We start from the raw sequence: 15,260 nt of genomic DNA, 5'->3' as shown, positions 1-15,260 counted from the left end.
TAGGGAGTCTTGATTTCAGATTAGCCTTGTTAAAATCCTCAACTACAATGAATGCAGCCTCAGGATATGTGGTTTCTAGTTTACATAGAGTCCAATGAAGTTCATTCAGGGCCATCGATGTGTCTGCTTGGGGGGGAATATGCAGTGGGGGAAAAAAGTATTTGATCCCCTGCTGATTTTGTACGTTTGCCTACTTACAAAGAAATGATCAGTCTATAATTTTAATGGTAGGTTTATATAAACAGTGAGAGACAGAATAACAACAAAAAAATCCAGAAAAACGCATGTCAAAAATGTTATAAAATGATTTGCATTTTAATGAGGGAAATAAGTATTTGACCCCTCTGCAAAACATGACTTAGTACTTGGTGGCAAAACCCTTGTTGGCAATCACAGAGGTCAGACGTTTCTTGTAGTTGGCCACCAGGTTTGCACACATCTCAGGAGGGATTTTGTCCCACTCCTCTTTGCAGATCTTCTCCAAGTCATTAAGGTTTCGAGGCTGACGTTTGGCAACTCGAACCTTCAGCTCCCTCCACAGATTTTCTATGGGATTAAGGTCTGGAGACTGGCTAGGCCACTCCAGGACCTTAATGTGCTTCTTCTTGAGCTACTCCTTTGTTGCCTTGGCCGTGTGTTTTGGGTCAATGTCATGCTGGAATACCCACCCACAACCCATTTTCAATGCCCTGGCTGAGGGAAGGAGGTTCTCACCCAAGATTTGACAGTACATGGCCCCGTCAAATGATGCGGTGAAGTTGTCCTGTCTCAGCAGAAAAACACCCCCAAAGCATAATGTTTCCACCTCCATGTTTGACGGTGGAGATGGTGTTCTTGGGGTCATAGGCAGCATTCCTCCTCCTCCAAACACGGCGAGTTGAGTTGATGCCAAAGAGCTCCATTTTGGTCTCATCTGACCACAACACTTTCACCAGTTGTCCTCTGAATCATTCAGATGTTCATTGGCAAACTTCAGACGGGCATGTATATGTATTCTTGAGCAGGGGGACCTTGCGGGCGCTGCAGGATTTCAGTCCTTCACGGCGTAGTGTGTTACCAATTGTTTTCTTGGTGACAAAGGTCCCAGCTGCCTTGAGATCATTGACAAGATCCTCCCGTGTAGTTCTGGGCTGATTCCTCACCGTTCTCATGATCATTGCAACCCCACGAGGTGAGATCTTGCATGGAGCCCCAGGCCGAGGGATATTGACAGTTCTTTTGTCTTTCTTCCATTTGCGAATAATCGCACAAAATGTTGTCACCTTCTCACCAAGCTGCTTGGCGATGGTCTTGTAGCCCATTCCAGCCTTGTGTAGGTCTACAATCTTGTCCCTGACATCCTTGGAGAGCTCTTTGGTCTAGGCCATGGTGGAGAGTTTGGAATCTGATTGATTGATTGCTTCTGTGGACATGTGTCTTTTTTTACAGGTAACAAGCTGCGGTTAGGAGCACTCCCTTTAAGAGTGTGCTCCTAATCTCAGCTCGTTACCTGTATAAAAGACCCATGGGAGCCAGAAATCTTTCTGATTGAGAGGGGGTCAAATACTTATTTCCCTCATTAAAATGCAGATCAATTTATAACATTTTTGACATGCGGTTTTCTGGATATTTTTGTTGTTATTCTGTCTCTCACTGTTCAAATAAACCTACCATTAAAATTATAGACTGATCCTTTCTTTATCAGTGGGAAACATACAAAATCAGCAGGGGATCAAATACTTCCAGTAGTAAACTAGGGAGCGGTGTGCGATGTGCCCGTCTACAGAGCCTGACCAGATGATCGCTTCTTCTGCCCCTTCTGCGGCGCCGTTGTTTTGGGTCGCCGGCTGGGTTCCGATCCATTGTGCTGGGTGGTAGACCAAACAGAGGATCCGCTTCGGGAAAGTCCTATTCCTGGTAAGTTGATGTTGCTCTTATATCCAATAGTTCCTCCCGGCTGTATGTAATAAAACGTAAGATTTCCTGGGGTAACAATGTAAGAAATAATACATAAAAAAAACTAAATACTGCATAGTTTCCTGAGAACGCGAAGCAAGGCGGCCATCTCTGTCAGCGCCAAATTGCAGGTACTGATAAGAGGAGGATTTGTTCAGTCAACCACTTGTGTGAACACATAAATTGGTTATTAGAATAGCACATGAATAGAAGAAGGAAATTAGTTATAAGAAAAGCACAAATTCTCATTAAAACGCTTAAATGTCTTACATCGGCCACAGAGAAGGACAGCCCACAGTCCAGAGACTGAACTTCAGCAAGTAATATACTTGGAAGTCGGACTAGAAGACCACTCCGAGTACATCTCCTCCGCTGGCGGTGTTTTGGATCGGCCTCTGGAATCAGTTCAATTGCCCTGGGGGTACGAACAAAGGATCCGATTCGGGAAAGCTGTAATGCTGGTAGGGCTGGTGAGTTATCGGCGATCTGATATCCAGTAGTTCTTCCCGGCTGTACACAAAATAAATTCTAATAATGTAAGAAATAACACATAAAAAACAAAATACTGCAAAGTTTCCTAAGAGCTATAAGCACAGCAGCCCTCTCCGTCAGTGCCATTTTCATCAGTATTTTCACATAAGTATTCAGACCCTTTACTCAGTACTTTATTGAAGCACCTTTGGCAGCGATTACAGCCTCGAGTTTTCTTGGATATGACGCTACAAGCTTGGCACACCTGTATTGGGGAGTTTCTCCCATTCTTCGCTGCTGATCCTCTCAAGCTCTGTCAGATTGGATAGGGAGCGTTGTTGCACAGCTATTTTCAGGTCTCTCCAGAGATGTTCGATCAGGTTCAAGTCCGGGCTCTGGCTGGGCCACTCATGGACATTCAGAGCCACTCCTGCATTGTCTTGGCTGTGTGCTTAGGGTCGTTGTCCTGTTGGAAGGTGAAGCTTCACCCCAGTCTGAGGTCCTGAGCACTCTGAAGTAGGTTGTTATTAAGGATATCTCAGTACTTTGCTCCATTCATCTTTCCCTTGACCTGTCTAGTCTCCCAGTCCCTGCCGCTGAAAAACATCCCCACAGCATGATGCTGCCACCACACTTCACTGTAGGGATGGTGCCAGGTTTCCTCCAGAGGTGACGCTTGGCATTCAGGCCAAGAGGTCAATCTTGGTTTCATCAGACCAGAGACACTTGTTTCTCATGGTCAGAGTTCTTTAGCTGCCTTTTGGCAAACTCAGAGTGGACTGTCATGTGCCTTTTACTGAGGTGAGGCTTCCACTTGGCCACTCTACCATAAAGGTCTGACTGGTGAAGTGCTGCAGAGATGGTTGTACTTCTGGAAGGTTCTCCCATCTCCACAGAGGAACTCTGGAGCTCTCTCAGAGTACAGAGTAACCATCGGTTTCTTGTTCACCTCCCTGACCAAGGCCCTTCTCCCCTGATTGCTCAGTTTGGCCGGGTGGCCAGCTCTAGGAAGCTTGGTGGTTCCAAACTTCTTCCATTTAAGAATGGAGGCCACTGTGTTCTTGGGGACCTTTAATGCTGCATGCATTTTTTGGTACCCTTCCCCAGATCTGTGCCGACACAATCCTGTCTCTGAGCTCTAATTTCGAAAAAACTGTTTTCTCTTTGTCTTCATGGGGTATTGTGTGTAGGTTGAAGAAGAAAATGTTTCATTTAATCCATTTTAGAATAAGGCTGTAACATAAAAAATGTGGAAAAAGTCAAGGGGTCTGAATACTTTCCGAATGCACTGTAGGGAATAGGGTACGATTTGGGACGGATTCTATACATCTCATACATTTTTGTCAGCAAGTTTACATATGCACAATGGCAGATGAATAAATAATGGAAAATAGTAACCAGATATGTGACAAACATTGTGAAAAGCTTTGACAGTGTCTCCAATAAATTAAATGCATTTTAAAAACAGATTTTAAGGGATTCCTGTTTCTATTACATTTTATTTTAGTTACAGGCATGAATATAGGCCACTTAGTTATCACATCAGTATCCAACTCTACTAAATGACATGGCAATAATTTGAACAGTTTCACTCTTGGCAAGGCCACCAATTCATTACATCAGTATTGTTCTCAAGAGCCAACATATTCTATATGACTAGTGCCCTGTTTTTGATAATCATGTCACATGACCTGGATTTTAACTTTTATTTTAAGCTTTTTCCAGAAATGAGAATTAGACCTAAAATGAATTTTAGAATAACGGAACAAAATGTGGAAAAAGTTAAGGGGTCTGAATACACTGTATGTATTTATACACAGTACCTGTCAAAAGTTTGGACACACCTACTCATTCAAAGGGTTTTCTTTATTTTTATTATTTTCTACATTGTACAATAATAGAAGACATCAAAACTATGAAGTAACACATATGGAATCATGTAGTAATCAAATAAAAAAATATTTTGTATTTGAGATTCTTCAAAGTAGCCACCCTTTGCCTTGACAGCTGTGCACTCTCTTGGCATTCTCTCAACCAGCTTCATGTGGTAGTCACCTGGAATGCATTTCAATGAACAGGTGTGTCTTCCTAAAAGTTATTTTGTGGAATTTGAGCCAATCAGTTGTTGTGACAAGGTAGGGGTGGTATACAGAAGATAGCCCTATTTGTTAAAATACCAAGTCCATATTATGGCAAAAACAGCTCAAATAAGCAAAGAGAAACGACAGTCTATCATTACTTTAAGACATGAACGTCAGTCAATTCAGAAAATGTCAAGAACTTTGAAAGTTTCTTCAAGTGCAGTTGCAAAAACCATCAAGCGCTATGATGAAACTGCCTCTCATGAGGACCGCCACAGGAAAGGAAGACCCATAGTTACCTCTGCTGCAGAGGATAAGTTCACTAGAGTTAACTGCACCTAAGATTGCAGCCCAAATAAATGCTTTACAGAGTTCAAAGTAAGAGACACATCTCAACATCAACTGTTCAGAGGAGACTGCATGAATCAGGCCTTCGTGGTTGAATTGCTGCAAAAAAAACACTACTAAAGGACACCAATAAGAAGAAGAGACTTGCTTGGGCCGAGAAACTCGAGCAATGGACATTAGACTGGTGGAAAGCTGTCCTTTGGTCTGATGAGTCCAAATTTGAGATTTTTGGTTCCAACTGCCGTGTCTTTGTGAGACGCAGAGTAAGTGAACGGATCATCTCCGCATGCGTGGTTCCCACCATGAAGCATGGAGGAGTTGTGATGGTTTGGGGTGCTTTGCTGGTGATTTATTTAGAATTCAAGGCACACTTAACCAGCACGGCTACCATAGCATTCTGCAGCGATACGCCATCCCATCTGGTTTGCGCTTAGTAGTACTATCATTTGTTTTTCAACAGGACAATGACCCAAAACACACCTCCAGGCTGTGTAAGGGCTATTTGACCAAGGAGAGTGACGGAGTGCTGCGTCAGATGACCTGGCCTCCACAATCATCCGACCTCAACCCAATTGAGATGACTTGGGATGAGTTGGACCGCAGAGTGAAGGAAAAGCAGCCAACAAGTACTCAGCATATGTGGGAATTCCTTCAAGACTGTTGGAAAAGCATTCCTCATGAAGCTGGTTGAGAGAATGCCAGTGTGCAAAGCTGTCATCAAGGCAAAGGGTGGCTACTTTGAAGAATCTCAAATATAAAATATATTTTGATTTGTTTAACACTTTTTTGGTTACTACATGATTCCATATGTATTAATTCATAGTTTTGATGTATTCACTATTATTCTACATTGTAGAACATTTTAAAAATAAAGAAAAAGCCTGGAATGAGTAGGTGTCCAAACTTTTGACTGGTACTGTATATAGTGGATGACATTCTATTTTCAGCTTAAGTGACAGTCATGATTATAAGCCATTTTTTATTATAACATCAGTTCGCATAACCACCTCGACTCAACACATTTCAATGGCATCAATCTGAACAATGTCAGGCCCAATCCCAAATCAACCCCTAGACCCTCATCCTATCCACTTGAGGAGATCTAGGAGGATTTAACGGGTGGAAGCAATTTGGTAATTAATTCCAACTGGCCCTCTGGTAGGCTAGGTTGAAGTTTCACGTTATTCCTTAAACCCATCAAATCATATCCAATCTCCACAGGGTGTAAGGTCTAGGGGTCCATTTAGGATTGGGCCTCACTTTTGGCAAGGCCACAGATTCATCTCAAGTGACAACGTATTCTAAACGAGACACACAAACCCAGTAGAAACATGGCTCTCTGTCTCAATAGTCTAGAGTAGCTTCTTCTCCTCATCTCCTTTCCTTCATCTGCACTGATTAGGCTGGTCAGTTCCTTCAGATCAGTGCAGATGAAGGAGAGGAGGCGAGGATATGAATTTAGACTATTTAGGAATAACCCATGCAAGGTATTAAGATGTTTAAAGTTATGTTACTTAACTTTAAAGTTACTTCAACAGGATTTAACTTACTTAAACTGGAACATTTACGCTCCAACACAGATTCCCTCACAAATATGAGGAGCAATGGGAGTTGGTTCCCATTTACTTTCTAGTTAAATAGTGAGACATTATGCAGTTAACTGTATAGTCCAGACACTCACACAGAGATATTTTCGACAACAGTCTTCATGTAGTCAATTCAGTATACCAGCAGTTCCTGTGCAACGAATGACAGGACCGAAACAGGACCGGATCGTGACCAGACTGACCACAGAACCAGGCCGAGGTTCTCTTGACTGAATGAGCCATGTCCCCCCTCTCTCCATGTCCGTCAGTCTGTCATTTGATCGACTTTAGCAGGTCTTTCCTGTTCTGGAAAGATCCGTGTTCTGAGGAGCTCTGTTCTCTCCTCCTCGGATAGATTGTGCAGCTCGTGCTCCGACAACTAGCAATGGAGAGGATGGACGGGAAATAATGTATTTAGAAACGAGGGATGGGTAAAAGTGGGGGTACCTAGTAGGGGGCCTTGAAGTCGAGTCAGGTTCAAGATGGGCTCTGCAACATTATTTTAGTGTATTACAATATCTCTCAAATGCACAAAGTTAAGACTCATAAATAAGAATGCTAAACATGGCTCACATTTCACCTTATCAAAATAGGATGGCACATTTTCAGAAAAGAAATGGAAGAGTTTTAATCAGAAGACCATATCAAGTCAATCTTTATCATCTGAGGGACATTTTTTTGTTAATTATTAATAAAAGACAAACAAGAGACAGTTAAGACACAATCACATTAGCGAGAGCTTAAAACAAGAGCCTAGGCTACAACATTGGGGTGCAAGACTCACCACGACTGGGGTGTATCCTAGGATCGCCAAATGACGCATCTTGATAGCCAGGTTGCCATGGGGACGGGAGCTACCATAACAGAAAGAGATCGGGGGTACGCAGAATACTGCAAATCTACATCAGGGGGAGAGAATACAAGAATAGTTTGATCCTAATTTGGATAACAATGTGACTGAAACAGTGATTGAATGAGTTTGAATGGGAGCGACTACACCCTCAGATCTAATTCAGATTAACTGAATCATATATTCCTGTAAATCTAACAGATGGTATTTGTTTTCTTTCAAATACTTTAGCTCAATTGACTGAGCTTTCCTAGAGCCATGATATCAATGAAATAGTGAAGAAAGCAGGTACCATCGCACTCAACCTAAAACTTGAATAGTGTTTTGTCCCGTGTGGCTCACTTGGTAGAGCATGGTGTTTGCAACGCCAGGGTTGTGGGTTCGATTCCCACGACGGACCAGTACGGGAAAAAAATTTTCATTATGAAATGTATGCATTCACTACTGTAAGTCGCTCTGGATAAGAGCGTCTGCTAAATGACTAAAACGTAAATGTAAATGTTTGTTTGGTGCATAAAGACAAACGAACAATAGTCCCCCCCCAAAAAATCACACTTAATATTTTGGGACCAATGGAATAGTCCCAAAGTGCAAAACAACCCTGTCCATATGACACTTCACAGGGCTCGACATTAATGCTTGTCCTCATCAGGGACAAGTAAAAAAAATAAACAAATAAATATTTTTTCAAAGACCAAGAATATAGATTTCAATTGTCCGAATGGACAAGGGAAAAAAATATCACACAAAAATCACAACATCAAACAATTACTCCGATCAGAATTGGATCAGAGGCCAACATTGTACTTTTCAAATCTATTGATCATATATATAAATAAAAGCCTACATGTCAATGTGTAGGTGACATGCATAGTGGCTACAGCCTCATGTCCAAACCAATGCTGACATGAGGAAGGCGCCAGAAAATGTAGCCAAACTTTAATGATACTTATATAAATATAGGCTAAACGCCAGTTATGTTTTACAAATATAGGCCTAACAAAGGATAATTAACATTAACGTCTAAAGCTTCATTATGACGAATTACTCGAGGCACGGTTCGTTCAGATCAAATGGTCACAAGACCGGTGAGAGTGAAGGATAGTGCCTGTTGCGCACCACACATCACCCACCTTGCATCTGAGCGGAGGTTTTGAAACTTTTTAACCATAAACTTCATTGTATAAAACCGAGACATTTTATGTCATTTTATGAAGCATGTCTTACCTTGTTTCAAAGAAGCCTTGCTAAAATACGACCATAGAAAGAGGGAATTATTTTATAGCCTAAATACTTAATATGTCATTGAAACCAGCATTATTCTCACATTCTATTGGTTTTCAAATCAATGTTATTATACTGTCCAGCAGCTAAAGGCATAATCTTAGTCATATGAGTAACACATGCTAGTTGATGCATCTTTAGATCTCCCTTTTCTTAATTTCTGTCACACGCTTTTGAGAATGGTATTTTCCCGCTAATTGCATTTTGGAACATTCGCACGTAGCCGACAGCCATGTGTGCATTGTTGAGCTTATATTATGAAGAAATAAAACTTTATCAAAATGTAAAGCTAAATGGTCTGATCTGTTGTATCAGTCTCATTGCCTTAACAAAAATGTATGTGCAGTGGTTGTATGAATTTTGGATCTGTCCTCCCAGAACACAATATTTTCAAATCAAATCAAATGTTATTTGTCACATGTGCCAAATACAACAAGTAAGTAAGTAAGCATTACTGTGAAATGCTTACTTACAAGCCCTTAACCAAAAACGCAGTTCAAGAAATAGATTTAAAGAAAATATTTACTAAATAGACTAAAGTAAAACATTTGTATAAATGTAACACAATAACGAGGCTATATACAGGGGTACCGAGTCAATGTGCAGGTGTACAGTTTAGTTGAGGTAATTTGTACATGTAGGTTGGGGTAAAGTGACTATTCATAGATAATAATCCGTGAGTAGCTGCAGTGTAAAAATAAACAAGGGGGGGGTATGCAAGACTTAGTATGCAAAACTAACTGTGCAAGAGATTTTCTTGTAGGCAAAGCACATTGGAGTAGGATTATATTTCATTGACAGTCACGACCCGTACTCTACACAAACCGGTGCGACAAAACCAATCAGAGCTGCAGTAGGCCTATATGCAGATAGCCATTGTCATATACGGATCCGTGCCATTCACTTTGAACTGGACTGTGTTTACAGCATGAGCGTTAGCGAGTAGATGAGCTTGTTTTGAGATCAAAGCGAAAGTTGCATGTAGCCACCTGTGCACATTTGTTCATATTCTTTGCTAGTTAGTGAGTTATTAGCCCAGTTATAGCTCATTTCTAGTGTTGGATTCGGTGTAAACTTTAAACATTTACGCATAAGCATAGTATATAAAGGAGACTGGTTTTTATGCCAGAGGTTAATGGTTCTCTGTAAAAACACAGATGGCTTTGGAATGTGTTGGGTGGACGGGAGGTCACAGGATTGCTATAGGGGAAGCGAATGGACATCTGTGGATTAGGCGAAGGAGGGGTTGAGGTCAGGTCAGATCCCCTGAAGGGAGAAATTATGGTTTATTATCCTATTACCCTCTTCCTGTCAAACCATAAGATGTAAGGATTGGAGAGAAGGAGGGGTGCCTAAAGTGGAGTATATATACTTGTAGTGGTGGGAACATGTCTTTGTCTGAATACAGCTGTGTCGACCCTTCGGGAAGAATTACACTTGGTTAACCTCTTGGGGCTAGGTGGGACGCTAGCGTGCCACCCGTGGTGCACTCCATCAACAGCAGGTGCATTTCAAGAGCGGCAAATTTGAATCCAAATAAATGTCAAAATTCAAATTTTTCAAAAATACAACTATTTTACACCATTTGAAAGATAAACATCTCCTTAATCTAACCACGTTTTACGATTTCAAAAAGGTTTTACGGCGAAAGCATAAATTTAGAGTATGTTAGGACAGTACATTTACAAGAGTTGTGTGTAATGTTTTGTCAAGTCAAAGACAGGGTCACCAAAACCATAAAACCAGCTAAAATGATGCACTAACCTTTTACAATCTCCATCAGATGACACTCCTAGGACATTATGTTAGACAATGCATGCATTTTTAGTTCTATCAAGTTCATATTTATATCCAAAAACAGCGTTTTACTATGGCATTGATGTTGAGGAAATCGTTTCCCTCCAATAACCGGCAGTCAAGTCAGCGTCACAAATTAAATAATTAAAATTAGAAAACATTGGTAAAATATTATATTGTCATTTAAAGAATTATAGATTTACATCTCTTGAACGCAATCAACTTGCCAGATTTAAAAATAACCTTACTGGGAAATCACACTTTGCAATAATCTGAGCACTGCGCCCAGAAAAATACGCGTTGCGATACAGACTAGACGTCATGTTGGGGAGATCTAAAATCGAAAATACTATGTAAATCCATTACCTTTGATTCTCTTCATCAGATGTCACTTCCAGGTATCACAGGTCCATAACGAATGTAGTTTTGTTCAAAAAAGCTCATCATTTATGTCCAAAAATCTCCATCTTGTTAGCACATGATCTAAGCCAGCCGGACTTCTCGTCATGAACGAGGGGAAAAAATATATTTCCGTTCGTTCAAACATGTCAAACGTTGTATAGCATAAATCATTAGGGCCTTTTTTAACCAGAACATGAATAATATTCAAGGTGGACGAATGCATACTCTTTTATAACGTATTGGAACGAGGGTACCCAACATGAACTCGCGCGCCAGGTGTCTAATGGGACATCATCGTTCCATGGCTCTTGTTCGGTCAGATCTCCCTCCAGAAGACTCAAAACACTTTGTAAAGGCTGGTGACATCTAGTGGAAGCAATAGGAAGTGCCAAAATATTCCTAAGCCCCTGTGTTTTTCAATGGGATAGGTTTAAAGTCAATACAACACATCAGGTATCCACTTCCTGTCAGAAAATGTCTCAGGGTTTTGCCTGCCAAATGAGTTCTGTTATACTCACAGACACCATTCAAACAGTTTTAGAAACTTTAGAGTGTTTTCTATCCATATATAATAAGTATATGCATATTCTAGTTACTGGGTAGGATTAGTAACCAGATTAAATCGGGTACATTTTTTTTATCCAGACGTGCAAATGCTGCCCCATAGCCCTAACAGGTTAAGCTTCTCTCATGTCCGTGAGTTATTTACTCTGAAAAATTAGAACCTAACACTAGTCAACAATGGGGGAGTGGTTGTGTCCTACAAGAGCACAAAATGTGTGCATTTCTAGCCATCTTTGAAAAACGAGGTAAAGAGCTTTTTTTTGTCTTAAAGGGGCAGTGTTGTAGCCAACAGGCAAAGGGCAGCATAATTTGTCAGATTCTCTGTAATAATGGTATGGGAATAATAATGCATTTTATTTTGAAAAGTGGTTTCTTGCATCAAACAACAACATTCAGTCACCTCCTTGTCTGAAGGACAAGTGAATAAACAGGTCAATGTCAAGCCCTGCATGTTTTTTCCCCAAAGGTCTCATGGAATGTAGGCCTACATTGAACACCACACATTGGATGCTACTGTAGGCTGAATGATAGAACAGCTATTTCTATATTAAAACATTTTGGGATGCATTTTTCTCCATAGTTTTTGATTTTGATGGTAGGCAACTCTGGTAGACCTATATTATGATCAAATAGTAGTCTACTTGACCACTGTTAAAAACTAACTTAAAGCGGGTACAGCCTGTGGTCACAGTAAACGCGCGCCATTGGTTGCACAGAATTTTCACAATGTTCAAGTTTGCGCTCAGCAGACCTGAAATTTGCTCAGTGCCTAAAAAATTTTGAGGAAACATTGGGACCAAGCTAACAGTGAGGTCCTATTTACCTATGAAGTATAGGTCTTCGACCATCACACCCTCCTGTAGCAGCCCTTCCTGGGCGATGCTCTGCAGGGTCATAGATAGCCCTGGGTTAATGGACAGGTCATTAGGGTCTGGAGAGCCTAGAGCCTGAGACACAGGTCCACTATCTGCAGCTTTTTTCCCATCCCCTTCTGCAGCCCCCCCACCTATACGGACATGGAGGACAAGGGGTCAGCTGGTTGGATAGGTTTAAGTAAGATGGTAATCGTATCCTCTTGCCTTCTTATTGGCTGGGTAGAAATATTGCCATATTGCTTACACCCATTTCACAGTTCGATTTCGAATTCAGAATATCTGTATTATAATAATGTATAATAGATGTATAATAATGTTTAATAATGATGTATAAGTATTTTTTTCTAAATCTAATTATTTGAAAATCTAATCAGATATGAGTATCTTAATTTAGGCTGACAGTGCCTGACCTCTGGCACTGATCTCCTCCAGTGTCTCCTGCTGCAGCAGCTGTTCCAGTGGGGTGGCGGGGAAGTGGCCCAGCAGACTCAGGCAGTAGACCACCTTCAGCAGCTCGCAGGCAGCCATCTTGGGCAGATAGGACACCACCACATGGGTCACGCCCTCCAGGAACCTATGGCCAGGAAGAAACCAGTCAGGTCAAGAGAAACATATAGAGTTAGGTTGCATTCAGCGGGATATGGTGGTCATTTGTATTATGCGACTGTTATGTGGCTACTTTGAATATTGATTGACAACCCATCTCCATTTACAAATACAGCTGTAGCTGTGCACACTGCAAAAGTGCTATATAGCAGGAAGCACAGATATTACTGTAGGTTCCTTCAAAATGTAGCCTTGCTTCCTCTGTTTCTTGCGGTAACTATTGATCTGTAAGTAATTGAATAAGTGAGATACATTTACATTTACATAGTCATTTAGCAGACGCTCTTATCCAGAGCGACTTACAAATTGGTGCATTCACCTTATGATATCCAGTGGAACAACCACTTTACAATAGTGCATCTAAATCTTTTAAGGGGGGGGTTAGAAGGATTACTTTATCCTATCCTAGGTATTCCTTAAAGAGGTGGGGTTTCAGGTGTCTCCGGAAGGTGGTGATTGACTCCACTGTCCTGGCGTCGTGAGGGAGCTTGTTCCACCATTGGAGTGCCAGAGCAGCGAACAGTTTTGACTGGGCTGAGCGGGAACTGTGCTTCCTCAGAGGTAGGGGGGCCAGCAGGCCAGAGGTGGATGAACGCAGTGCCCTTGTTTGGGTGTAGGGCCTGATCAGAGCCTGAAGGTATGGAGGTGCCGTTCCCTTCACAGCTCCGTAAGCAATCAGCACGGATGCGTGCTTCAACTGGAAGCCAGTGGAGAGAGCGGAGGAGCGGGGTGACGTGAGAGAACTTGGGAAGGTTGAACACCAGACGGGCTGCGGCGTTCTGGATGAGTTGTAGGGGTTTAATGGCACAGGCAGGGAGCCCAGCCAACAGCGAGTTGCAGTAATCCAGACGGGAGATGACAAGTGCCTGGATTAGGACCTGCGCCGCTTCCTGTGTGAGGCAGGGTCGTACTCTGCGAATGTTGTAGAGCATGAACCTACAGGATCGGGTCACCGCCTTGATGTTAGTGGAGAACGACAGGGTGTTGTCCAGGATCACGCCAAGGTTCTTAGCACTCTGGGAGGAGGACACAAGGGAGTTGTCAACCGTGATGGCGAGATCATGGAACGGGCAGTCCTTCCCCGGGAGGAAGAGCAGCTCTGTCTTGCCGAGGTTCAGCTTGAGGTGGTGATCCGTCATCCACACTGATATGTCTGGCAGACATGCAGAGATGCGATTCGCCGCCTGGTTATCAGAAGGGGGGAAAGGAGAAGATTAATTGTGTGTCGTCTGCATAGCAATGATAGGAGAGACCATGTGAGGATATGACAGAGCCAAGTGACTTGGTGTATAGCGAGAATAGGAGAGGGCCTAGAACAGAGCCCTGGGGGACACCAGTGGTGAGAGCGCATGGTGCGGAGACAGATTCTCGCCACGCCACCTGGTAGGAGCGACCTGTCAGGTAGGACGCAATCCAAGCGTGGGCCGCGCCGGAGATGCCCAACTCGGAGAGGGTGGAGAGGAGGATCTGATGGTTCACAGTATCAAAGGCAGCAGATAGGTCTAGAAGGATGAGAGCAGAGGAGAGAGAGTTAGCTTTAGCAGTGCGGAGAGCCTCCGTGACACAGAGAAGAGCAGTCTCAGTTGAATGCCCAGTCTTGAAACCTACATACATAGATTCCACCCTACTGCATCAACTTTCACCAACCTAGTCGAATCAGTAAATACTGTGCCTTAAGGTGGGGACAATGGAAGCCTGCATTTAAGGTATTCAAACAGGGTCTAGGCCTCTAAGTACAGATAGCAATTATTTAACTTCGCACATTAAGGTAATGCAGAGAAGAGGGAGGAGGGATGGTATGGCGAGTTAGAGACCATAGAAATAAAAATGTCAGCAATGTCATTCTATTTCTATGGTACATTCTAATTCTATGGTGGAGACTCACGGCTCTCTGTAGTTCTGTAGGTTGTGGTTTGGGGACGAGTAGGTCTTCAGAACGCTGAGGACGTCTTTGAGCCCCAGGGCGTCCGGGTTCTTGGTCACTCTCTCTGCGAAGGCGTCCAACATGGCCGTGGGGCAGAACGCTAGATCCTCAAACGCTGACAGGAAGAGAATCACTTACAATCGACAGAACATGTTAGAGGAGAAGAGTGTTAGAGGGGAGGGGAGTAATCTTCCGATTTCAAACACAGACTCTTAGGGATCAATATCACCACTTAACAGTATGCTAGGTGCTAGAAGCTATGGGAATCTTATCAAAGGCTGGTGTATCAGAAACAGTGCTCCCATGCTGCATACATCTATGTAACTGTATTAGGGTTGGGCGATGTCAACCTTTTCAACATCATGATTATGCACTCCTAAAACCTTGTGCTATACGATGGTATCACCCCCTATTGGCCAACCGCCCCCCTCCCCACGATAAAAAAAAGATGCGAGCACAAGCTCGCATGCTACGGGAGAGATGAGACCAATCCCGACATTGAGATCAATCCCGACATTGGCAAAATATATTTAGTGG

The 15,260-nt window shown here is 42.5% G+C and overlaps 1 long non-coding RNA gene across 1 annotated transcript; it reads right to left on the bottom strand.

Annotated features, from left to right (window-relative positions):
- Positions 1-5,704: 5,704 nt before the first annotated feature.
- On the bottom strand, positions 5,705-12,710 carry LOC106574317 (uncharacterized). Its single transcript, XR_006759796.1, has 3 exons — positions 12,604-12,710; positions 7,206-7,320; positions 5,705-6,800 (listed from the first exon to the last, which is right to left on the bottom strand). It is a non-coding gene; the product is annotated as an uncharacterized lncRNA (long non-coding RNA).
- Between the last annotated feature and the right edge of the window lie 2,550 nt (positions 12,711-15,260).

This window comes from Salmo salar, chromosome ssa16 (genome assembly GCF_905237065.1).
Source record: "Salmo salar chromosome ssa16, Ssal_v3.1, whole genome shotgun sequence".
NCBI classification, from domain to species: domain Eukaryota; kingdom Metazoa; phylum Chordata; class Actinopteri; order Salmoniformes; family Salmonidae; genus Salmo; species Salmo salar.
Note: the sequence above shows the minus strand (reverse complement) of the source record. Positions and strands in the feature narration are given on the sequence as shown.